This window comes from Schistocerca americana, chromosome 3, assembly GCF_021461395.2.
Source record: "Schistocerca americana isolate TAMUIC-IGC-003095 chromosome 3, iqSchAmer2.1, whole genome shotgun sequence".
In the NCBI taxonomy this organism is placed as follows: domain Eukaryota; kingdom Metazoa; phylum Arthropoda; class Insecta; order Orthoptera; family Acrididae; genus Schistocerca; species Schistocerca americana.
In genome coordinates this window covers 612,204,514-612,229,605 of record NC_060121.1, presented here as the reverse complement: position 1 = coordinate 612,229,605, position 25,092 = coordinate 612,204,514, and positions in this window count along the sequence as shown.

Below are 25,092 nucleotides of genomic sequence, written 5' to 3'. Positions count from 1 at the left end.
TACAACTACAGCCACTACCAAAACAACAAAAATGATGATAATAATGCGCATAACTCGTCTGAGAAAGAAAGGACTGTTTTTGTAGATTTTTGTTGCTTTTTACCTAATTAAGTACAGTTTTGGGCAAGAAAGGAGTAATGTTTAACCTTTCGGTACTCCCCGTTTCGCATTTTTATTTAAGGGTAGTTTTTGTGCTTTTTCATTTTTTTCCGACAATTGTACAAGATCCGCAACACATCTGTAAGTCCACGATTTAACTTCCAGGGCATATAAACAACAACTTAGGCTTATCATACTTTTTTGTTAAATATTCACTTGTAAGCACACTTATTTGATTTCGTCACTTTCTGAGTCAACAGATCTGGTCTGGGAGGCCTTAGTTCTTTTACAGCTAACTAATCCTGGAAATTTTCTATTCTGTTAGCACTTAAACACTTCGAATTGACACGGCACAGGGAAGCCGATTCTTCTGCACAATAAACAACGAACTCTAAACAAAGTTCCGTTTGTGGAAATGAGTATATTCACGTAGTAATATCTACCGGCATGTTCGCTTGACTAGAATAACAATGAGGTGCTGAGAACCATGACGGCTAAATCACAGTGTGATCGATCCCACATTTAAATGAATATCAGACAAACCAGTGAGACAGTTTTTCGTGAATGATTATATATAAAATGTGGGTCTACCTGCACAGATAAGCCTGTCTCACCTTCAGATCACCAGATTTCAGAAGCATGAATAAATATAATTTCATGTCGATAATGATGTGCTTTATGGTTCTCAGCGACTCAAGTGGATTCTTGTATGATAAAATTCGAAACTTAATTATCATTAGAACCCACAAAGTAGGTTTTTCTGTCAGCACAACTATAACATATACTGACATTCTATATAATTTTACTTTATAGTGAGTGAAGTGACACACCTGAGCAGTGTGCTATCGTCTAGAGGGATTTATGCCAAGCGAACGGTGATAAATGTCTGCTGCTGTGTGCTACCACCTGGTGGTATTTACATAAACTTGTAGTTGAGCGCTAAGGGCTAGCTGTGCACAGCGTGAACCGTGCATATTATCAAATTCCTATGTATTTGGCCCATAGGCAATTACGTTACGCCAGCTATGCATGCACAAAAGATCCTTAAAACGTGCATAACTGAAGGTGTGCTCACGATCCTCATGACATGTTTCATGAAGTCTTGAGGAGTAGCAGTGTCGCATAGTGTGGCAGATTTAGTGGCGAGTATTTCAGATTACCGCGTCTACGTTATGCTTAACAGCATTCAATAAAAAATAACCAAGAAACTCCACAAGGTGTCAAAAGTTACGATGTTCATGTGCTCTTGTGCTCTTACACTGGTTCACCCTGTACTCTCCACAATGCGTGTCATTTTCTCCATGCAGTCTTAGTAGCACCAATAAAGTCTGTCATTTTGTTATTACTGTAGTAGATGGGTTTGATACCATGTTGGTGTAGACTTTCTCCCACCCTCTTATTAGTACCTCGTACGCCTGGATATCGTAGGTGGACGATTTACTGGTGCGGTTCTTCCTGGATGCATTTGATCTTGCTCTTTCTTACCACTTTCTCTGTAGTCCCCTTGTTAAAGCCATTTGCTTTAAACGTGGTCCCTACTTACAAAGTTCATCATCCAGGCTGTCAGTATCGCTCATTCGGTATGCTCTCTTTTATTGTCAGTGTTGATGAGATACGGCGTTGAGATTTCCATCCCATTCTTCTGGGCTTCACGAACACTCTGTGACTGATTCCCCTCATATTTCCTGTAGCCTTCAACGCCCAGAAAACATAGAAAACGGTCTTTTTAGTTTTCCTAGATTAACTGTTATTATCATTTAGTTCGGAACAGGGAACATAGCTCATCCTTTGCAAGTTACTTCGCAGTATCACTGTGAATCTGTGATGATCAGTGTGTTGTTAGGCCTAGCTTTTGATAAAGTACTTAAATGGTAAGCAAATATTTAATAAGTTAATTTATGTGGTAATGAATTTATAATAATATCCAGCTTGGCCAACTAATTTACGCTTATGGGATTTATTACTTCCAATAAAACAATTTACTGCCGCCGCCGTAGGTATGTAATTCAAAGTATTTCAATTTGCACACGATATATCTGTTTTGGACCATAAATAAACTGATTGCAGCTACCCTTCACCGTTAGTCAATAAATTATTGACATAATTAATATCCTTTTGTAGCACACTAACAACGGAAGTGCGTGACATTTAACGCTCAAGATAGCACGAAAATGTGCTTAGGATACAAATATCTCATTCCAGAAACAGTGACGAGAGCAAAACTTCTCGCCATACGACGAGACACGTTTAAATGAACTGTCTAACAGAGGAATTTTGGTAACGTTAAGAAACAAAATATCGATATATTAGCGTAACTATTTTAAGCAAGAGAGATACAATAACAACTCAGAACATTGAAATACGCGTGTTTCTGGTCCTGTTATTGTATTTTATTTCTTCACGTTACCAGAGCTACCCTCTTACACATCGAATAGGTGAACATCCAAATGTCTCTTGTGGTAAGACACGCATTGTAGCATGTGGAAAGCTCACACCACTGTTTTTGAGATGGGAGGTTTATTTTCTAAGTTAATTTTCGTGCGATTATGAGCATTCATGGTGATGTACTTCCCTTGCAAAATTAAAAAGAAAACAACGAATATGTTCATTGTTTTAATTATTATCTACTGATCGCTGTCCTGGATTTTAGTTTTTACCTTGAGACAAACTAGAGCTGCACCAGTAAACCTTCAGAGGTTATTGGGAGATAGCTTTTGAGTATTTGATACATGGGTCCTATGGTTTCAGGCGATTCGTTACACGCACTGTGTGTCATGATTCCATTCATTACTGCTCGTTTCTGTTTTGTTTTATGGCAGTGTTAGTTGTATGTTAACCCTCCGCTCACAAGGTGGAGCAGAAAACCACCCGCTCACCCTTCGTTTGTCTTAACGCCCATGCACGGTATATATTAGGGCTTATTATCCCCAGCTAGTGTATCCCTCTGCCCTGTGACACTCACAGTATTGGAGGGGTCGCTCGCTCCATTGTATGTATTATCTGCTCTGCATACGGTCCTCAGGTGGATTTCCACCTGCCCTTGTTATGCACGTCACAGTAGCTCGTTAATATTGCTAATGATTTGTTCTGTTTTCGGGTTACCACAGTGGCCTACAAAACTGTGTTCACCACACCAGAAGAGGTTTTCGAGGAGTTGCAATGGACGATGGATTCTGATGATGAGGAAGTCAATTTTGATAACTCTTTCTCAGATACATCGGATGGCGTATTATCTGAGATGAGGCCATCAACGATGAATTCGACCCCAAGGAGGGCTTCCTTCAAGATGAAGGACAGCTACCCAAAGAAAACGACGAAGAACCTAGGTATTTTACGCTAGGAAAAGATTTAGAGACAATAAGGAATAACACACTTATAAAGTCTTATTACGCGAAAATCCCCATATAAAATACAGAATTATACATTCTCCCACCTAAGGGTATTGCTGAAAGCATGACGAGTGAGGTAACACTATTCTACTTGTTGTAAATAAGCAAAAGATATGTTGGTGAAATACACAAATCAGAAGATCGGCCGAATTTCCAGGCGATTCAAATCTGCCCAGTGGTATACCGCACCCACAGACAAACTTGAGATGAAAGCGCTTTGTGGGTTACTATACAGGATCAGATACACGAAGAATTCCCGTTTTAATACCGAGGAAATGTTTTTAAAACATGAGGGACCCCAGATTTTAGGATTTAGAGTGTCTAAAAGCCGGTTTGGTGTCTTATCCGTGGCCTTAATAAGACGACAAGGAAACAAAAGACGAAAGGAAACAAAGCGACAAATCTGCGGCCCTTGGAGAATTCTGGATTCTATTTGCCACGCAGTGTAAAGGCCGTTATACACCATCTGAATACTTCACTGTAGATGAAACGTTACTTAGCTTCAGTGGATGACGCAAAAAAACTTGACAAGTATGGCTCGATAATTGTCAGCATATGTGACGCAAAAGCATTCTTTTAGAGTGAATTCCTTACGTTGCAACTGAACCAAAGAAAAAAGAACCAGTAAGCCATTACATGCCAACGACGTATGTCCTACAGCTTTGTGAATCTGTAAAAACCACAAACAGAATTACCACGACAACCAATTGGTTCACACCGCGTGAAATGGCCGACGAACTGACTAAACTGAAACTTGCATTAGTCGGCACGTTACGCAAAAATTACTGCAAACACCAACGGAAATGGTGAACTCCAGAAACGCACCCACATGTCATCTCCTTTTCTCTACTACCCTGACAAAATTCTCGGTTCTATTACTCCAATGAAATACAAAAATGTTATTACTTATCATCCACGTATGATTCACGTGGAATAGAGGCACACTCCCAAAAACCTGAACAAATCGAATTCTACAATATTGCAAAATGCGGAGTGGACTTTTTCACCAACTGTGTCACGATAAGACCACCAAACGTAAAACTCGAGGATAGTCACTCTGGTATTTTTACGGAGGCCTGGATGCTGGTGGTGTGAATGCATTTGTACTTTCAATTCTATAGTAGGGATTATAGTGGACTCCTTAAAAGACTTATCCTTTGAGTTAACGGAACCACTTATCTTCTACCAAGATAACTTCGACTTTCTATCAAGAGTTATGTCAGCGAAGAAGGAGGTGAGCTGGAATACGGGGAGCTGAAAAAAAAAAAAAAAAAAAAAAAAAAAAAACCTTCGTCGATGTGACTGACGTTTGCAAGTGAAAATAAGTGTAATTATGAAAGAAAAGGTTATTCCTCTTGTACAAAATGCCACAGTTGTTTGTGTGGTAAACACAAGAATGTAGCTTGTTCAAATTGTCTTGACATGTAGCAAAATATTGATAATACTTACTTTATTTTTTGTTGTTTTTTATTTTATAATAAATTGTCTGCCTTGTTTGACTGTAGTTGTCTAGTCAAGTGACGTGATGAAAAGTACCTAACTGTGTGTGATCTGACGCTAATAAAATAATACATGTAAGGCTGAAGATTTTTGTGCATACAGTTACGTGTTACTTATTTCAATAAAATGTTGTTTTTTATTGTTTCTTTTTCTCTACAGCATGAACAAACATTTGGTTTATTAATATCAATAACGGTACATTTAATTATACTTCAAAATACTAATGTATTTCAGTGGGTGGTATTACACCTGAGATGTGGCAGAGCGGTTCTAGACGCTTCAGTCCGGAACTGCCCTGCTGCTACGGTCGCAGGTTCGAATCCTGCCTCGGGTATGGATGTCGTGATGTCCTTAGGTTAGTTAGGTTTAAGTAGGTCTAGATCTAGGGGACTGATGACCTCGGATGTTAAGACCCATAGTGCTTAGAGCCATTTTTACACTCGACCTGGTTGCTAACGTCCTTGCAATCCTTCTCGCTGACAGAGGGCTAACGGTGTGCATTGGAAGAGCGGCACAACGGCGCTACAATGAGCTGGTCCTTCAGGGGTGGCAAATACACGGCAGAACAGTGTTTCGCCAGAGGGTTGTTGCGTTACTCCGTGTTGTGTGGTTTACGGTTTGGTTATTGCATATTACAGGCTAATTACTGTTGTGAAGGTATTTGATTGCTGTAACAAACCGTATGAATCATAATTACATTATTACTGTGTAACCAACCGCCGGCGACCAATATACTCTGAAGGTATCCATGAGCAGCGTCTGAAAGTTTTTCAGTGGAGTTCCACGCTCCATGAACTCACATGCTGCGGAACATGAGCGATACATTCGGCTTGGTCACCATATTAAATCCATAGTGGCCGAATATACAAGTAAGTGTTGCAAATATATACATTTCAAGCAATCCCAAATTTTGGTTAGGTATTCACTTATCATTAATTGAAAAGTGAGGGAGGCTGTCGATATAGCAAAGCGACCGTCCAGCATAAATCATGAGTTGGGCTACAGGTTCTCACTGTCTTGGCTGCCAGCAACTGGAAGACGGCGACACAGCCGTGCTGGCATAGAGGCCCCAGCGCACGACATGAACACGACACCACACTGCAGCTAACAGGAAGCACTGATAGGTTCCAGTAGCATCACGTCACAATGACAACCAATGAAAATTCACATGACACTTCCCAAAAAAAGGATCCGATATCCCTGCCATTGATCCTGTAGCCTAATTTGTTGGTTGACTCGAGGGAGGCGCCCAAACACCGATGTCATCAGTCCCATCGGACCAGGGAAGGGTGGGGAAGTATGTCGGCCATGCCCTTTCAAAGGAACCATCCCGGCATTTGACTGAAGCGATTTAGGGAAATCACGGAAAACCTAAATCAGGATAGCCGGATGCGGGTTTGAACAGGCGTCCTCCCGAATGCGACCCAGTATGCTAACCACTGCACCACCTCGCTCGGCCTGCATCCCAAACCAAACCAGAATGTACAAGATGCCTGGTCAGTTTGAAATAATAAATCTAAAGCAGCAACCACTAGCTATAGTTATTCACACTGCAAATGTTGCCGAAACATTGGTAGTTTATCACATTTGACACGATAACTCGCTCAAAAGAATTTCATTGAAATAGCTGTATCATGGTATCTATCTATGGTAGGGATGCACACTATAGCATCCAAGTAAACTCCACCTGCCTATATTTCGTTTGTCTCAAGGAATAAACTTAAATCCCGGGCAGCTACCTGTAGATAATAATTCATACAATGAACATATTCGTTGTTTTCTGCTTAATTTTGCAAGGGAAGTACGTCACCACGAATGGTCAGAATCTTTTTTTTGTATTCCATTTTTGTCTCTGTTTTTAGCCATATATTTTCAAAACTTAAACAATGTCATGTACAACTTACACCTGCAGCTAGGACCCAGCCTCCCACCCTCACAATTCCCACACATCCTACAGCACATAGACGATAAAGTAGATGAAGAACAAAAGATTATCTTATCCAAACACAAAAAGAAAAAAGAAGCCTTAAAATATATGAACAATTCAGAGTGGGACAAGAACAAGCAGTTAAGCCAACACAATTTTTTTGGCAGAGTTATTAAAACAACTGACATCCAGTTCAGCAACAGTGAACTTACTTTATAAAATAAAGGTCTGAAACATAATCTTGGAGCAAATCTCAATAATCCCAGTGTTAAAAATCTCATAGCCTGCACGAAACTTGCATGTGACGCAGCAAAACTAGACACATGTGAGAAAAATGAACTTGCATACAAGACAAATAAACTGATAGTGAAACAACTACAAACAAATAATATCCGCAAAAACACGGAACTTAAAGTTTTGAAAATATTAACAGGAACCTATTCGAAAGTAAAGCACTCATAGTAAAGGCTGACAAAGGAAATTCTTTAATCGTAATGCATGAAAGAGAATACATAGAGAAAACCTTGCAAGTACTCCGTAGCAGCAATATTACTGAAATAAAGTCAGATCGTACAATAAAATTCCAAACTAAACTCCGTAAGCTACTACCCAACTGTAACTGTTTACTGAACAAATATGAAATACGTAACTGTATAACAATGAATCCCTCTGCACCAAAACTGCATGCACAGCCAAGGGTTCATAAAGAAAATTGTCTTTCTTCCTTCTCAACTGTTAACTCAAAAAACAATCCTGCATACTTCAAAAGCCATAAACTAAAAGACCTCATTACCAAATACTACATATTTGAAAATAACTACACCATAGTTAACACACATAAACTAATAAGCTTAATTAAAGACATCCACATCCCACCAACAGATAAATTGGCATCACTAGACATAGTTAACCTATACACGAACATCCCTGTCAAAGAGACTATTAACATTATAAGAAACAATCTGCTTAAATATAAGAAAATTAGTATTGCAGAGATCTATGAACTCATAGAAATACTTTCACTTATTCTATAGCATAATTACTTTAGCTTCAACAGCAAACTGTTCCAACAACATGATGGTTTGGCAATGGGAAGTAGCTTAGCTAGGATATTGGCTGATATTTACATCAGCCATATAGAAGAAAAATGAGATACATTGATGAAACAATCTTCCTTTTTGGCAGCACAAACAATGAAACTGATACAGTAGCAGCAGATCTAAGCAAAATGCACAAAAATATTAAATTCACAGTTGAACATGAAAGTAATAAAAGCCTTAACTTTCTTGATTTGCAATAGTAACCATAAACATAAATTTAGTATTTACAGAAAACCTACCACCACAGATGTCAGTATTGGTAACTCATCTTGCCACCCCCACCAACAAAAAATGGCATTTTTCAGAGCCATGGTTCACTGAATTAAAAAAATACCAATGAGTAACACAGACCAACAAAACCAAATCAATACAATCAAAACAGTTGCTCATAATAATGGATATAAACCTGTAATAATAGAAAAACTCCACAACAAAATACAAACATAAACCACAGATCCACTTAACAGCAGTCCACACAAAATGCACTCCAAACCAAATCAGTGTGCCACAGAAGCCAAACTTAAATATGCTGCTCTCCCATACATAGGCCCACTATCATACCAAACAGCAAACTTATTTAAAAAGAAAAATATCACAATCATCTTTTCCACAAATAATAAATTACAACAAAAAGTAATCCATGATGTAAATACCTCCAAGAGGCCCTACAGTAAATAAGTATATACTAACTCAAAAGTGATACATGCTCAAAATTCTGCACTGGACAGACAGGCAGAAGTTTTGAAGTTAGATACGAAGAACACATTGATGCTTTAAGCCTTGGCAACTTGAACAAATCTGCATTTGCGATCCCATATTGCTGGAGAAACATTGAGAACAACTTAAAAATTTTACATCTATCAGAAAAAGAAGCCACTATGAACTTATTAGAAAAATGGAAATACACACACACACACACACACACACACACACACACACACACACACACACACACACACAAAACAGCACCCCAGACTCTATCCTTAATGAACAATGCGAGTTAGCTAACACTCCTTTCCTGAAAAATTTCCAAAAATTATTTTCCACCCTCCAAAGTAAATAATATTTCTACACCTATCTGCAGATTAACTTATTACAAGTCTCATGGTGTTAAATGTAAATAAATAACGTACTGACTTATCTATACAGTACTCACAAAAAAATGTATCTTTGACATGGAACATCTTTATAATTAATGTAACAGTATTCACTCTAAAACTCACAAAGTCAGTGTCTTTCTGTACTTGTGTAAAAGGCGTTTCAGTTGCATAAGTGAATACATGATCTTTTTCCAAACATGGGACATCTTTATAATGTTACAATATATCATAGCATCTTTGACACTCATATGTTTGTAAGCACTTTGTTATGTATCAAAACATGTGGTGCATGTTAGAAATCTGTGACAAATTTAAAGTGTTCATTGAGAAAAATTTACGTGTGCAATGATAAGAATGTAGTGGGAATGTATTCATATCTGCTGGACGAAAACAAACATTCCAATCCGACATTTCACGTAAGTCACATCCAATGCAAATCCGTAACGCAATCTTCTGTGTGGTGTGCTTATAATTATGTATTATTTATATAGGACAAATAATCTTAAAAAACGCATCAAATGTTCTAATTAAAGCTTGAAAACCGTCTGAAGATGAATCGTAATGATTCGAAACCGATAACAGTACCTTTTGAATAAAGGAACTGATAATAAATTTTTGGCTGGTTGCTGTCTCAACACCGTCAACATTTGTCTTCAGGATATTAATTATTTCAATAATTTATTGACTAACGGCGAAGAGTAACTGCATCAAATTAATTATGGTCCAAAACAGATATATAATGTGCAAATTGAAGCAATTGAAATACTTTGCATTACATTCCTACGGCTGGTGCAGTAAATCGTTTTATTGAGTGTAATAAATCTCATAAGTGTAAAATTAGTTGGCCAAGCTGGATATTATTATAAATTCACTACCACATAAATTAACTTATTAACTATTTGCTTACTATTTAACTACTTTATCAAAAGCTAGGCCTAACAACACACTGATCACGCATTCTCAGTGATACTGTGAAGTAACTTGCACTTGAACTATGTTCCCTGTTCCGAACACAGTAACACTCGTTTACACACAGTTCAGTTCATGTCTTCAGAAAGCTTATTCCATAGCAGGAGATAGCCATTCATCGTGACCAAATAGGCATATGTCGTCTCTGTATTCAGATTCAGGTGATCCTCATTGCAATTTCAACAATTTTCCGTAAGTTTGAGTATGTAGTGGTCTAACATATACCGTGGATTTGCCTAAAGTGCTTGCAATTGCCACTACCAGTACGTGCATGTGAGAAAGTTTGGTAAAATGCTGTCATTACACAGGGTTCCTGATCAAATATCGTTCAGATAGCGTCTTTTTTTAATAATATTTCTATGAACTGAAAGAATTTCTTGGTATGTTAATCAATATGGTAAGCTGATTACAGACAGACATTTTTGGTCGAAAATCAAGTGATTGTGGCTGGAAATCAATGAAAAAGAGCAGTATTTCTGATTCAAAGTAATGACATAACTTTAGCCTGTCTCCTGAGGGTTTAATGACTTCACATCATGCCTCCAAAATTTAAAATGCAATACGAATCTTTGTGGTGTCCTTCGGTTCCTTTCATTGAGAAGGGTGTTTTTAATGTTGTATTACATACACGGAGGTGACAAAAGTCACGGAATAGCGGTATACACAAGTACAGGTAGCGATAATATCGTGTATACAAGGTATAAAAGGGCAGTGCATTCGCAGAACTGTCATTTGTACTCAGGTGATTCGTGTGAAAAGGTTTCCGGTGTGATTATGGCCCTACGACGGTAATTAACGGACTTTGAGAGCGGAATCATACTTGGAGCTAGATACATGGGACAATCCATTTCGGAAACAGTTACGGAATTCAATATTCCAAGATTCACAGTGTCAGTGTCAAGAGTGTGCCGAGAATACCAAATTTCAGGCATTGCCTGTCACCATGGACAACAACGCACTAGCCGACGGCCTTCACTTAACGACCGAGAGCAGCGGCGTTTGCGTACAGTTCTCGTTGCTAACAGACAAACAATACTGCGTAAAATAACTGCAGAAAATATTGTGGGACGTACAACGAACGTGTCCGTTAGGACAGTGCGACAATAGGCTAAAGCAGGGGTCTCCAAACTACGGCCCGCGGGCCGAAACCGGACCGCGAGGGCCGGCAAACCGGCCCTCGTTAGCTGGCCGGACATCCCCGGTATCCGGCCCGCCAAATATTTGAGGTGGTACCTATACTGCCAACAATTGAGTTACGAGGCCTATCGCGACCAATATATCGCGGCATTGTCTCTGCTACTCGCGACAAGACTACATAACTAAACTTATTGTTGCGCCGCTTGAAATAACAATGCGTTGACGTACTCTCCCTCTGTTACGTCATGCAGTAATAGTGTTGCTAACAATGATTTTGAGATTTCGTTAACTTTGCAGGACGCTTTCGTGAAGAATGTGCAGTGACATACTTTTTTGTCGGTGAAATTCGCCAGAATAAAATATGCCAGAATTTCGGTCAGGTACGCCCACCAATCAAAATTATGTAATTAAATAAGAATCGTAGTTCATTTCAGTGCTAGCTATTCCCACAACCTTAGATTTTTGCGATTTTATCTTTCCTTTAGCCTTACATTACGGTGATCATGGAGTACTAGGGTGCTTTAATCCCACTAGGTAGATCTTGGCCCTTATGACTTCGTGGAGGAGTCAATGTGGCCCACGGACTAAAATGTTTGGAGACCCCTGGGCTATAGCACCAGACGACCGAAGTGAGTGCCTCTCCTAGGCTCGTGGCCATATCGGTTCGACCCTAGACAACTGGAAAACCATGAGCTGATTGTATGAGTCCCAGTTTCAGTCGGCAAGAGCTACAGTAGGGTTCGAGTGTGGAGCGGACCCCACGAAGCTATCGGCCCAAGGCGCTGTGCAAGCTGGTGGAAGCTCCATAGTGTCGTGGGCTGCGCTTACGTGGAACGGACAACTAAACAGATCGTTGACTGGAAATGGTTATGTTCGGCTACCTAGACACCATCTACAGCCATTCGTGGACTTCCGTATTCCCAAACTTCGATGGTATGTCTATGGACGACAGTGTGCCATGTCTACAGGCGACAATTGTTCTGAAGAACATTGTGGACAATTCGAGCGAATGATTTGGCCACCCAGATAGGCCGATTTATGGGACATAATCCAGAGGTCGGTTCATGCATAAAATCATGCACCGGTAAGACTTTCTCAGTTATGGTCAGCTGTAGAGGCAGCATGGCTCCATGTTTCTGCAGTGGCCTTGCAAAGACTTGAGACCATGCCATGTCGAGCTGCTGCACTCTGCCGGGTAAAAGGAGGTCTCACACGATGAACGAGGTATGCCATGACTTTCATTGTACAGCACCAGTGATAGGCGTTGCTTAGCAAATGTTAATTATAAATAACCATATTTAAGGTAGAAACACTGGAACACGTGAGGCAATACTGACCTTACGACTTTTCTTAGAAGAAAGATTAAGGAAAGGCAAACCTACGTTTCTAGCATTTGTAGACTTAGAGAAAGCTTTTGACAATGTTGACTGGAATACTCTCTTTCAAATTCTGAAGGTGGCAGGGGTAAAATACAGGGAGAGAAAGGCTATTTACAATTTGTACAGAACCAGATGGCAGTTATAACAGTCGAGGGACATGAAAGGGAAGCAGTGGTTGGGAAGGGAGTAAGACAGGGTTGTAGTCTCTCCCCGATGTTATTCAATCTGTATATTGAGCAAGCAATAAAGGAAACAAAAGAAAAGTTCGGAGTAGGTATTAAAATCCATGGAGAAGAAATAAAAACTTTGAGGTTCGCCGATGACATTGTAATTCTGTCAGAGACAGCAAAGGACTTGGAAGAGCAGTTGAATGGAATGGACAGTGCCTTGAAAGGAGGATATAAGGTGAACATCAACAAAAGCAAAACGAGGATAATGGAATGTAGTCAAATTAAGTCAGGCGATGTTGAGGCAATTAGATTAGGAAATGAGACACTTAAAGTAGTAAAGGAGTTTTGCTATTTGGGGAGCAAAATAACTGATGATGGTCGACGTAGAGAGGATATAAAATGTAGACTGGCAATGGCAAGGAAAGCGTTTCTGAAGAAGAGACATTTGTTAACATCGAGTATAGATTTAAGTGTCAGGAAGTCGTTTCTGAAAGTATTTGTATGGAGTGTAGCCATGTATGGAAGTGAGACATGGACGATAAATAGTTTGGACAAGAAGAGAATAGACGCTTTCGAAATGTGGTGCTACAGAAGAATGCTGAAGGTTAGATGGGTAGATCACATAACTAATGAGGAAGTATTGAATAGGATTGGGGAGAAGAGAAGTTTGTCGCACAACTTGACCAGCAGAAGGGATCGGTTGGTAGGACATGTTCTGAGGCATCAAGGGATCACCAATTTAGTATTGGAGGGCAGCGTGGAGGGTAAAAATCGTAGAGGGAGACCAAGAGATGAATACACTAAGCAGATTCAGAAGGATGTAGGTTGCAGTAGGTACTGGGAGATGAAGAAGCTTGCCCAGGATAGAGTAGCATGGAGAGCTGCATCAAACCAGACTCAGGACTGAAGACCACAACAACAACAACATATTTAAGGGACATGCGAAGTGAATGTCTTTGACTCTGTAATAGTATTAACTAATAAATTACGAGTTTTTGGCATCTTAACAGTAACGAAATATAATTTTCTGTGGCACAGCCCTCTCTCACTCTTTTATGCTACCTTACGTTAACAACTTCTTATCTTCCATCACAAAAAGGTAGATTCACTGAAACTCAGATCTACTAGAACAAAATCCTTGTACCCTGGAATCTGGTAAATGCACGATATTTCCTAACACTAGTCAAAATACATAGCTCAATGGATAACGACCTTTAAAGAAATCTCTTTTCTAAGTTTGTAACGGATTTCCCGATGATACAAGCAGCTGATATTGTGGTTACAGAGATTATGAACGAAATAGTTTTCATAGCGTTCTAATCAATAAAAATCGGATCCCAACGAACAGAAAGGGAAAAAAATTAGTAGCCAGATGGTGACAGATATTATTGAAGCTTTTGGTTCAAAGAAATCACTGGCCCTTCAACCAACAGTGAAATAAGTACAAAGACAGTGGATTCACTTTCAGCAGAACGGAGCTTCAAATCCTCGTACGTCCATTCAGCTTTAGGGTTTGCGTGGAGTCCCTAAATTGCTTAAGATTTGTATGGTTCCCATGAAAAGTATATAGGTTATTTCCTTCAGTATCGTTCCAGAATTGGAGACAGTGCTCCTTCTTTAATGACCTCGTAGTCGAGTTGACGCTGAGCCCTAAGTCTTATTTTGTTTTAAGTAAAAGGAATTTCTTTCATCGAAAGAAAGTAGCAGCTGCAACCTTTAACAGGGTACTGCATGGTGTAGCGACACTGGGTATGAACGACGCCGGCATTATCATATACTAGCGTACAGCGGGGAAATTAGTCTGGTCGTGAACTGTTCTTTTAAGAGTCCTTCATCTTGGCGGCTGGCGAAAACCGCTTCGATGAAAACTGATAGAATTTTTGGTCGATAGCCGAAGAACGCCAATGTTACGAGCCCAATCGCGAACGTGTCCCAAAAATAGCTGTGAACACTTAAAGCACTCATCAGTTACTTGTGCGGCGAGCGCTGAGGGGTATTAGGAGCGGAATTTAACCTTTCATTTCAGGGAAACGGCTATAAACAGATAGGTGGGAGGGGTAAGGAGGAAGACAAAGGTTAGAGTTTAGCGACCCTCGAGGTAATTAGAGACGCATCTCTGTTCGGAAAGGATAAGAAAGAAAGTCGGTTGCTTTCTCGAAACTATTCACACTGGCATCCAGCCGAATTGATTAAGAAAAACGTAAAACCGGATTACAGTCCGCAAAGGTGGATTGTACTCATCACTGATCACTGTCAAATTAAGACAGTTAAACAATCCTCTTTTACAGAATTCATCCCACGTTACACAGTGAAGACCTTCAGTGAACTGGCAGCATCGCGGGAGATGTTCTTACGAATGCTACAGTTTTTGGACTAATATCACATTGTTCTAGAGAAACGTGTATTCCACGCTGAGTTCGATAGAGTCGCGTCTTATGAGATCCTTCACGAATAACACGAAAAGAACTAAGAATATGGTTACGTACTCAACGGGAACAACATATCGCGTATAGGATGATGATGTTGACTATCCCTCAGGAAATCCGCAGCGTAGGCAAAAAGTGTTCATGAAAGTTTTTAGACAATGGTATGGCGTATCTTGAAAACGCATTTCAGACCGTTAAAGTGGCAGTTACTGTAAAAGATACGTACTGACACTTAAGAAAAGTTAATACACAGTCGACTTCTTAACCATCTGACAGCAAATAATATATTGTCAGTTAGGATATGTAAAGAGTTCCGATGTTGAAAAGGCTATCTACACATATAGCGACAGTGTACTTGATTCATTAGACAATCAATTACGTGCTACTGGTGTATTTTGTGATCCGCCAGAGGCATTTGACTGGATAAATCACAATATTTTTTTAAGAAAATTATTATATTACGTTACAATAGGAAATGTTGCAAAAGGATTCAAATCCCGTATCTCTGATAGGAAACAAAGAGTGCCAATAGGAAAGAGACGTGTTTAGACTATCAGGCATCATCCAACTCGTAACAAATCACAAGTGGTGACCCACAAGGTTCAATCTTAGGGCCCTTGCTTCTTGTGTATATCAATGACCTTTCATCAGTGACATTACCAGATGCCAAGTTCATTGTGTTTGCAGATGATATAACGTTGCAATAGAGAGAAATCGCGTGTAGTCTCAGGGAGACCGGTTAATAGACTTGTGATGGACATTAATAAATGATCTTAGCAGCTTCTTGCTAGTAAAACTGAAAAAAAGCAACGCACCATAAACCCCTGTGCAGTTCAGAAATTGTATGAGGTTTCCCGCCAGTATATGTTCAAAATATGACGACAGCTGACCACCACGAGATTGAGAGCCTCCTGGTGGCGATGGGGCCACATGACCCAGCAAGAAAAATATATATATGGAGTAGAGACGAAGAAAGGAATCAGTCTAGAAACGATACGGGCCGCAAATAGGGACGTCCACTGTATGGACATGGGAGAGGAACTTTGCATCGTACTTTTGAACAGCACAGGCACTGCAATATCGTATTTATCCGCCGATAACAGGTAAGCGGCTTTCGATTAAAATGTCTCCCCTGTACGGGAATATATACAGGGTGTCCCAGCTATCTTGTCCATCCAAAATATGTCTGGAACAATAACAGCTATTGGGAAACGACTTTCACCGGTATCAACGTAGGACTGGGGCCCATGAATGTACATATTTGGAGACATTCTAAAACGAAAGTATAAGTGTTTTTTAACACAAACTTATGTTTTTTTAAACGGACCCCCTGTATTTTTTCTTCAGCAATCCATAGCATGACAAAGCACATTCACAATGGCGTTAATTGCATCGCAATATTCCCATTACATCCCGAGATATTAAGACGCGAAGTTGACGCTTGAAACACCCGACATGCGCTGCTAGCGCACGTCCAGGGGCTCAGGCGTGAACCCCATGCTGCCCGTAATCGCGATGTGATTGACATGTGTAATCACACATCCATACTTATCAAGAGGTCCGAAACGAATAATACGGTCTGCTGCCATCAACTCTCATAAGCACATAATGGTTTCCCTCTTGCACTTTTTACGTATCTACGTACACAATATGAACCAGTACCGATCGGTGTACACCCGTCAGGTTGTCTTATTTATCCTGCACACCCAAAATAAGGTTTATCTAATGCGTTATATGACCCACTGTGCCTGTCACGCAGGGTCTGGCTCTACCTAGTCAAGTGTCCAACGTAGTTCCCACTACTGCCACAGTTACCACTTCGCCTTGTTTATGATTTGCGACCCATGCAAACTCCTGTACTCCATCACCCTCCGAGCATCCCATTTGTTGTTGCTTTGGCGTGCAGTACACCGCTTGCCAGTGTAGTCGTGCATCAGAGTAATCTAGTGACGGCACGGAGGTAGTACACATTGTGAATAAACGTTGTGTTGTGGAACGTATACTGTACAGTATAATGTACACATATGAAGATATGGTAGAAATGCTGCTGATCTATGGAGAATGTACGTTGACGGGAAATACGTTATGAGATTGCTTTTTTGTTGATAGTACTGTTAGCGAACATTATGATTATTAAGTTAATATGTCTGTTTTCTACCCTACTCTACATACCTGTACTGTACCCTGTTGTAGGTGGACGAAATGCTGTTCAGGCAGAACGACTGTACAGAAGACGATTCCCTGACAAGCCATCGCCTTCGCGCCGGATGTTTGGTCGTCTCACATCTCGTCTACGAGAAACGGGAAGCTTAAATCCAAGACCTCGACATCGTCCTAGAACACGCACAGATGAACGTGCTGAAGTTGCTGTGCTCGCTACCATAGCTGTGAATCCTCAAATCAGCACACGTCAAATTGAACGTGAAGTTGGTGTGTCGAAATCAAGTGCACAGCTTATTCTTAAACGTCATAAATTTCATCCGTACCATGTTCATTTACACCAGGATCTTCATGGAAATGACTTCCGCAATAGGGTAACATTTTGTCGGTGGGCTCAGCAAAAACTTCTGACTAATTCAATTTTTTTTGCAGATGTTCTCTTTTCCGACGAGGCATCATTCTCCAACAAAGGAATTGTCAATATGAGGAATATGCATTACTGGTCCGCAGACAATCCAAAATGGCTCCGCCAGGTAGAGTATCAACGTCCGTGGAAAGTTAATGTTTGGTGTGGGATTATTGGAGATACCATTATCGGACCTTTCTGTATAAATGGCATCCAAAATGGCAGACAATACTCCAGATTTATACGACACAATCTTCCTGTTCTCTTGGACACCGTACCTCTGAACCGGAGAATGGTCATGTGCTATCAGCATGACGGATGCCCTGCACATAACGCCTTACGAGCACGACGACTTCTGAACCGTAAGTTCCCTGGTAGGTGGATTGGACGAGGTGGCCCAGTTAGGTGGCCTGCCCGATCTCCGGACCTTACACCGCTGGATTATTTTCTTTGGGGAGCAGTGAAGGATGCTGTTTACCAACATGAACCAACAACACCAGAGGACATGAAGCAACGCATTATTGATGCTTGTACAGCCATCAAAGAGGAAACAGTAGCACGAAGTAGGGCATCCTTCATCCGCAGAGCCAATGGGCATCACTTTGAGCATAAGATGTGAACACTATGTTTAGTATGTAGTGCTGGTATCACAGTGGAAGTTTCTACAAAGGGCCATTTTACCCAGTGATGTTAAGAAACATTTGCTTGCAACAATTTGTCATTTAACGCATTAGATAAACATAACATTGATAATTATGTGATAATAAAACTAATTCGTTAAACATGTTTACATTCATCTTCTATGTCCTACCTGAACTTCCCAAATCAAAACATTTTTACCTAAACAGCGGTAAAACTCTTAGTCCACTTGCTCGTTTCACTAAAACCATCAACATGAATTTTACTATTACGAGTGAATGATTAACTGTCACTTGCGCTAGATGTACAGTAAAGTAAAGTTTTAACGTTGAAAGGCATTACCTTTTTAGTAACGGATTAACGATAAGCGAAATTAACTTTGTGATTAACGTTGCGGTACACAGATATGTTACAGAACCGCATCACCCCTAGCCTATGGGATAAATACCTGCTGGAATGTACGACGTTAATGCAGGATGGCAGCAGACCGTATTATTCGTTTCGGACCTCTTGGTAAGTATGGAAGTGTGATTACACATGTGCAATCACATCGCGATTACGGGCAGCATGGGGTTCACGCCTGAACCTCAGGACGTGCGCTAGCAGCGCATGTCGGGTGTTTCAAGCGTCAACTTCGCGTCTTAATCTCTCGGGATGTAACGGGAATATTGCGATGCAATCAACGCCATTGTGTATGTGCTTCGTCATGGTATGGATTGCTGAAGAAAAAATATAGGAGGTCCATTTAAAAAAAGACATAAGTTTGTGTTGAAAAACACATATGCTTTCGTTTTAGAATGTTTCCAAATATGTACATTCATGGGCCCCAGCCCTACATTGATACCGGTGAAAGTCGTTTTCCAATAGCTGTTATTGTTCCAGAGATATTTTGGGTGGACAAAATAGCTGGGACAAAAAAATGATTCAAATGGCTCTGAGCACTATGGGACTTAACATCTCAGGTCATCAGTCCCCTAGAACTTAGAACTACTTAAACCTAACTAACCTAAGGACATCACACACATACATGCCCGAGGCAGGATTCGAACCTGCGACCGTAGCGGTCGCGTGGTTCCAAACTGAAGCGCCTAGTACCGCTCGGCCACCAGCGGCCGGCTAGCTGGGACACCCTGTATAATGAATGTACGAGTGCAGGTTGTTGAAACATGGCTGACGACATACGGAAGTTTGGGGCTGGCCGTGAGTGGTGCTGGAATAACTTAATGCTCGTGAAGTTCGGATTTCTATGAAACCAGATACGAATTTTGTGCTTCTTTGTCTTATACACGCACGAGTTGGTGTCATTCATGCGACATGCCTGAAGATGTGACTGGAACGCCGAAACTGGTTGCCTAATAAAACTATTGGAAATAATGGCTGTTCGTACAGTGCTATTACACTTTACATCTGATCTTGAGCTCTAGAGTGTCGCATTTTATCGTATAGCGAAAGAGGTGCCGAGACCTCTGTGACTCAATGACTCTACACTGAGGCCATCGGACAGCGTCAGTTTGGGTGGTGGGAACGTGTGTATATATACATGACGATATTTTTTTTAAAAAAGTTTACAGACTGACATTGCACATCTTGCATACAAGGACCAGTAATCACATATAAACTGGGGCTCACAAAGGTCATCCGTTGCTACTAAATGGCGATGCAGTTATTTAGTCACAATCTACAAATGGACGCCCGTCACAGGAGATGATCAAAGTTTTGTCCACATGAATCGAGACAAGCCTGATACCAAAATTATATTGAACGGTGGACCCTCTCAAAGATACCTGGTGTATCTCGAGAACATCCTGCTGCCGCATCAGTCCTCCCCGTTACGTCCTCCGGCAATGTAGTAGGCGTTTCATACGCAAGTCCCTTCAGATACCTCCACAGGAAAAAATCGAATGGGGACGGACTGGGTGATCGTGGTGGGCATGTGACTGGCCCATCCGGTGGTCTGGAACACAATCAGCATGTCCGGGCAGAACCTCTCACAGCATTGCGACATACGTGCGACAATCAAGAAGGTCCGGGAGAATGTACTGCCCAATTAAACAGTCTCCGACGATGCCATCTTACATATTAAGGATAAATTTGCATTGTGAGGCATGCGTACGTATAGCATATGGAGTCATATCCGCCCACGTATGCAGCATAGCGGTACGTCGACGATATTCTATGCCCCATTTCGTTTCTCTGTCGTGGCAAGCAAGCAAGATAATGACTACCCGAAGATGGCGAGGGATCATACTGCTTGTTTTCGTGCTTGTGAAACTCTACCTTAGAGAGCAAGGTCGTCGAAACTCTCCCCAGTTGAGAAAGACTCGAGCGTTATGGACAGAGTCCTCCAACCAGATCGGGATTATAAATTTTACATGGTGCAAAATAGTCTAAAACCACTGAAAAATAATAATATCTCTATGCCCTTCTCTGTAATTACCATAGCCTACTGCATGATATTACTTATTCGTATGGTAATGTTTAAACTGTGTGTCGAACTGTTTAAAAGTAAGAAACTTCCTGGCAGATTAAAACTGTATGCCGGACCGAGAGTCGAACTCGGAACCTTTGCCTTTCGCGGGCAAGTGCTCTACCAACTGAGCTACCCAACGAGCTAGCTCAGTTGGTAGAGCACTTGCCCGCGAAAGGCAAAGGTCCCGAGTTCGAGTCTCGGTCCGGCACACAGTTTTAACCTGCCGGGAAGTTTCGTATCAGCGCACACTACGCTGCAGAGTGAGAATCTCATCCTGGAAACTCCCCCAGACTGTGTCTAATCCATGTCTGCGCAATATCCTTTCTTTTAGGAGTGCTAGTTCTGCAAGGTTCGCAGGAGAACTTCTGTTAAGTTTTGAAGGTAGGAGACGAGGTACTGGCAGAAGTAAAGCTGTGAGGACGGGGAGTGAGTCGTGCTTGAGTAGCTCAGTTGGTAGAGCACTTGACCGCGAAAGGCAAAGGTCCGGAGTTCGAGTCTCGGTCCGGTACACAGTTTTAATCTGCCGGGAAGTTTCATATCGGCGCACACTCCGCTGCAGAGTGAAAATCTCATTCTGTTTACAAGTAGTAGGTGTATTCGGTCTGACTCTGTGTATGACTGAGCACGCCACTAGTATCTAGGTCAGAGCAAAGCACTCCTCAATTGCTCTCATTGGAGTTACAGAATGTCGTTGTCGGTTGATTGAACAAGCTGTTAATTTACAAATACTTGCAAATTCAGCACACTTTTGCATACTTGCAGTGTAGTAGAGCGTCACAGATGGGGTGTTTATATCATGCAATCGCCTTTTTAAGAGATTGAAAAAGATATATACTCTTCCTGAATACGACACATCTTACTGCAGAGGCATAACTGTACACACGTACAGTTATGAGCAACAACATTACGACCTCTTCACTAGGCGATATAGAATGTCACCTGGTCCCACTGTGGGAATGCGATGGGAATGTGACAAAGACCAATATATATGAGTATGTGGAATAGAGACGAATGGAGAATCACTCCAGCGCTGATACGCGCAGAAAACGGCACTGACATCAGCGACTTTGGCATAGAGCAGACAAACGGCCTGACGCCTGGGAACCGGCATCTCGGAAACAACGCGCTGTTAGCGTGCTACTGTCATCAGCACCCATGGAAAGCCGTTCACGTGTGGACGACAAGGCGTTGAATGTCCACTTCTCATTACAGAATATGGAGGTCGGAGGTTTTCCCGCTCTGTAAAGTAAGATAGGCGGTGAGTAGGTTATCAGTGGGTATACGGATCACGATAACGATGTTATCTCAGGGTCACTAATAGGGATTTCCAGTGTAAGGTGCGACTTTACACTGACGGAAACAAAAAATCGCAGCACCAAGAAGGTGTTGTGTTACACAAACGCAAGTTGGTAAGCGTTTTTCTACATCTTAAATATTATGTCTACTTGGATTTCACGCCAGTCGCATAAGAGAGACGCTAGTAGCGCCGCTATGAGAATGCAGATCAAGTTTGCTTTAAATACACGCTGTAACGGTGTTGAGCTTTCGTTACCTTTGAGGTTAGACGTAGTGAGTGTGGCTCTGGTGCATTGTACAGCATCTGCAGCAGCAGCTGAGCAGCAATTGGCACCACAGTGACAAATGAACCGTCACAAGTCGTTTACTTCAAGGACAGCTCCGAACCAGAAGCCTAGTAAAGTGCATTCCACTGACCCTATACCACCGCCATTCGCGGCTTCAATGGTGTCAAGTGAGGGTCATTGGAGGGCAGGTTGGAGGTTTCTTGTGTTTCCTGATGAAAGCTGGTTCAGCCCTGGTGCCAGGGATGGCTGTTTGTTGGTTAGAAGGAGATCAGATCAGGCCTGCAGCCAGCCTGTCTGCCTGCTAGACACACTGGACCTACACCTGGTCCAGATGGCTCTGAGCACTATGGGACTTAACATCTGAGGTCATCAGTCCCCTAGAACTTAGAACTACTTAAACCTAACTAACCTAAGGACATCACACACATCCATGCCCGAAGCAGGATTCGAACCTGCGACCGTAGCGCCTAGAACCTACACCTGGAGTTACGACCTAGGTTGCGATTTCGTATGACAGCAGGAGCACTCTCGTGATTATACCACGAATCCTGACTGCTAATTTGTATGTCAGTTTGGTGATTCGATCTGTTGTGCTGTCACTGATGAACAGCGTCTCAGGAGTTGTTTTTCAACAGGATAACGCTCTCCCACGTACCACAGTTGTAACCCAACGGGCTCTACAGAGTGCTAGCATGATGCCATAGCCTGCTCGATCACCAAATGTGTCTCTAATCGAGCATATATGGGACGTCATCAACTCCAGTGACACAAATAATCAGCGTTAACCGTCCCTGTATTGACCGGCCAAGTGCAACAGGTGTGGAACTCCATTCCGCCGGCATCTGTACAACACAATGCATTCGCGTTTACATGCTTGTATCCAACGTTCTGGCGGTTACACCGGTTATTAATGTACCAATATTTCACATTTGCAGTGCCTTACCTTGTACTTACATTGACCTGTGATCTTGCAGTGTTAATCAAATATGTTACCTAGATAAATGTATTCCCGAAATCTCATTACTCTACATTAATTATTTTTTGTTGTTACGATTTGTCCCGTTTTTGTAAGTGTATTCTTGGGCACCCTCGAATGCCCTGCCCCCCTCCATCCCAGGGAACCACCAGGAATAGATCAAGATTATCCAGGGGAAACCTCACCCCCTCCCTCCCCCTCCCATCTCCCTACCCCTTCCTTCCTACTGGAACAATGAGATTCACGCACATCCTCCTCGCTTTCATACTTTATGACTTGGGCCCTTGGATAAATGAGTTCACTCTGGAGCCATATAGCACAGGAGAGGATCAGGCTGTTTGGAGAAGATCAGCCTGTGTCTATTTGTTAGTAACAAATTATTGTAATTATGTTAATAACATCACCCGACGTCTATTCATTAACAAAAAACTAAATTTACGTGATGTTCATTACTCCCCAATTTTACATATTTTTGATCCATTTTTCATATTTTTTCGTATTGCCCACAGTTTTACGTGTTTTCCAGCGCTTTTCCCTGTTATTCCGTCCTTTCTGCACTTCTATGTATTTTTCCACATTTTTTCTTGTTTTCGCAGAATTTCACAATTGCTAAGCTGCTTGAGCCGTGCACGGCTCATGTTCATTCCATTTATAGTTCATCATCTTCTATTACTCTACTTCCACCTCGTTTTATTAATCCATTTACTGGCGTCACTAGCATCCTGCCTTACTTGCCTTTGAGCGGCAGCAGCAGCGCGTATCGTTAAGCTCACTGTCGTACCATCTCGGGAGCGACCGATAGTATTTCCGGGTTGTCGTGTGTCTGACTAGTCAGTTAGGGGACGGACCAGCAGTGCTGTCGGGATGCAGTAGCAGTGAAGTCGGGGACGAAGCGCTGGTGAGGCACCGATGGCCAGTGTTCGCCGACCGCTGGCGACACACATGAACTGTCCGACGAAGGGAGATTACAGCAGGATGACTGTTGGTTGGTCGTCTGATCGGCCGACGTATATTTGGTCCTTTCGCCATTTCCAGGCCTGGGAGCTGGTCGGTTGACGTGGAGCAGCGAGGAAATATCCGCGGTGCGTGGTTTGGCCGCGGCCGCTGGCGGCGTCCATGCGCGGTCGGAGTGTGTGGCACTGTTCCTGCTGCTAGAGGTCCGTGGCTCACCGATCCTAGACACGAAGCTTGAATTTTGACTTAACCTACTGGCAAGTGACTACTGTTCACATTGTGTCGTTTGGATTTCGTTGTCGGTTGTTGGGACATTCCCGCGAGCAACAACGTGTGTTTTCAAGTTGGCAAATTGTAGCCACCCTTCGGTGGAATTTAACTGTACTCGGTTATTTTGAATTGAAGTGCACCAGCGGAATCTTCTGCCTTGTGGCCGTTAACGTTCCGATTACCTGCCCTGGCCGTTGACGTAAATTCAGGCAGTGTATTTTCCTCATCGTGTTGTCGCTGTCCAGCACGGTGTGTATTTTGACAGCTCAATGTATACTTGGTTGTGGGCGCCAATACCTTCTACGTTGTTCCATTGAACTCCCTGTTGTGTCGGGTCGGGTGGAGAGGAAGTTATCTTGTTGGTGGGTCCGTTGACTGTTTGTCGGTTGGGTTGTCGTCGGATCGAGAATAGTTGGGCCGGCTGCCTGTCTCACCTAA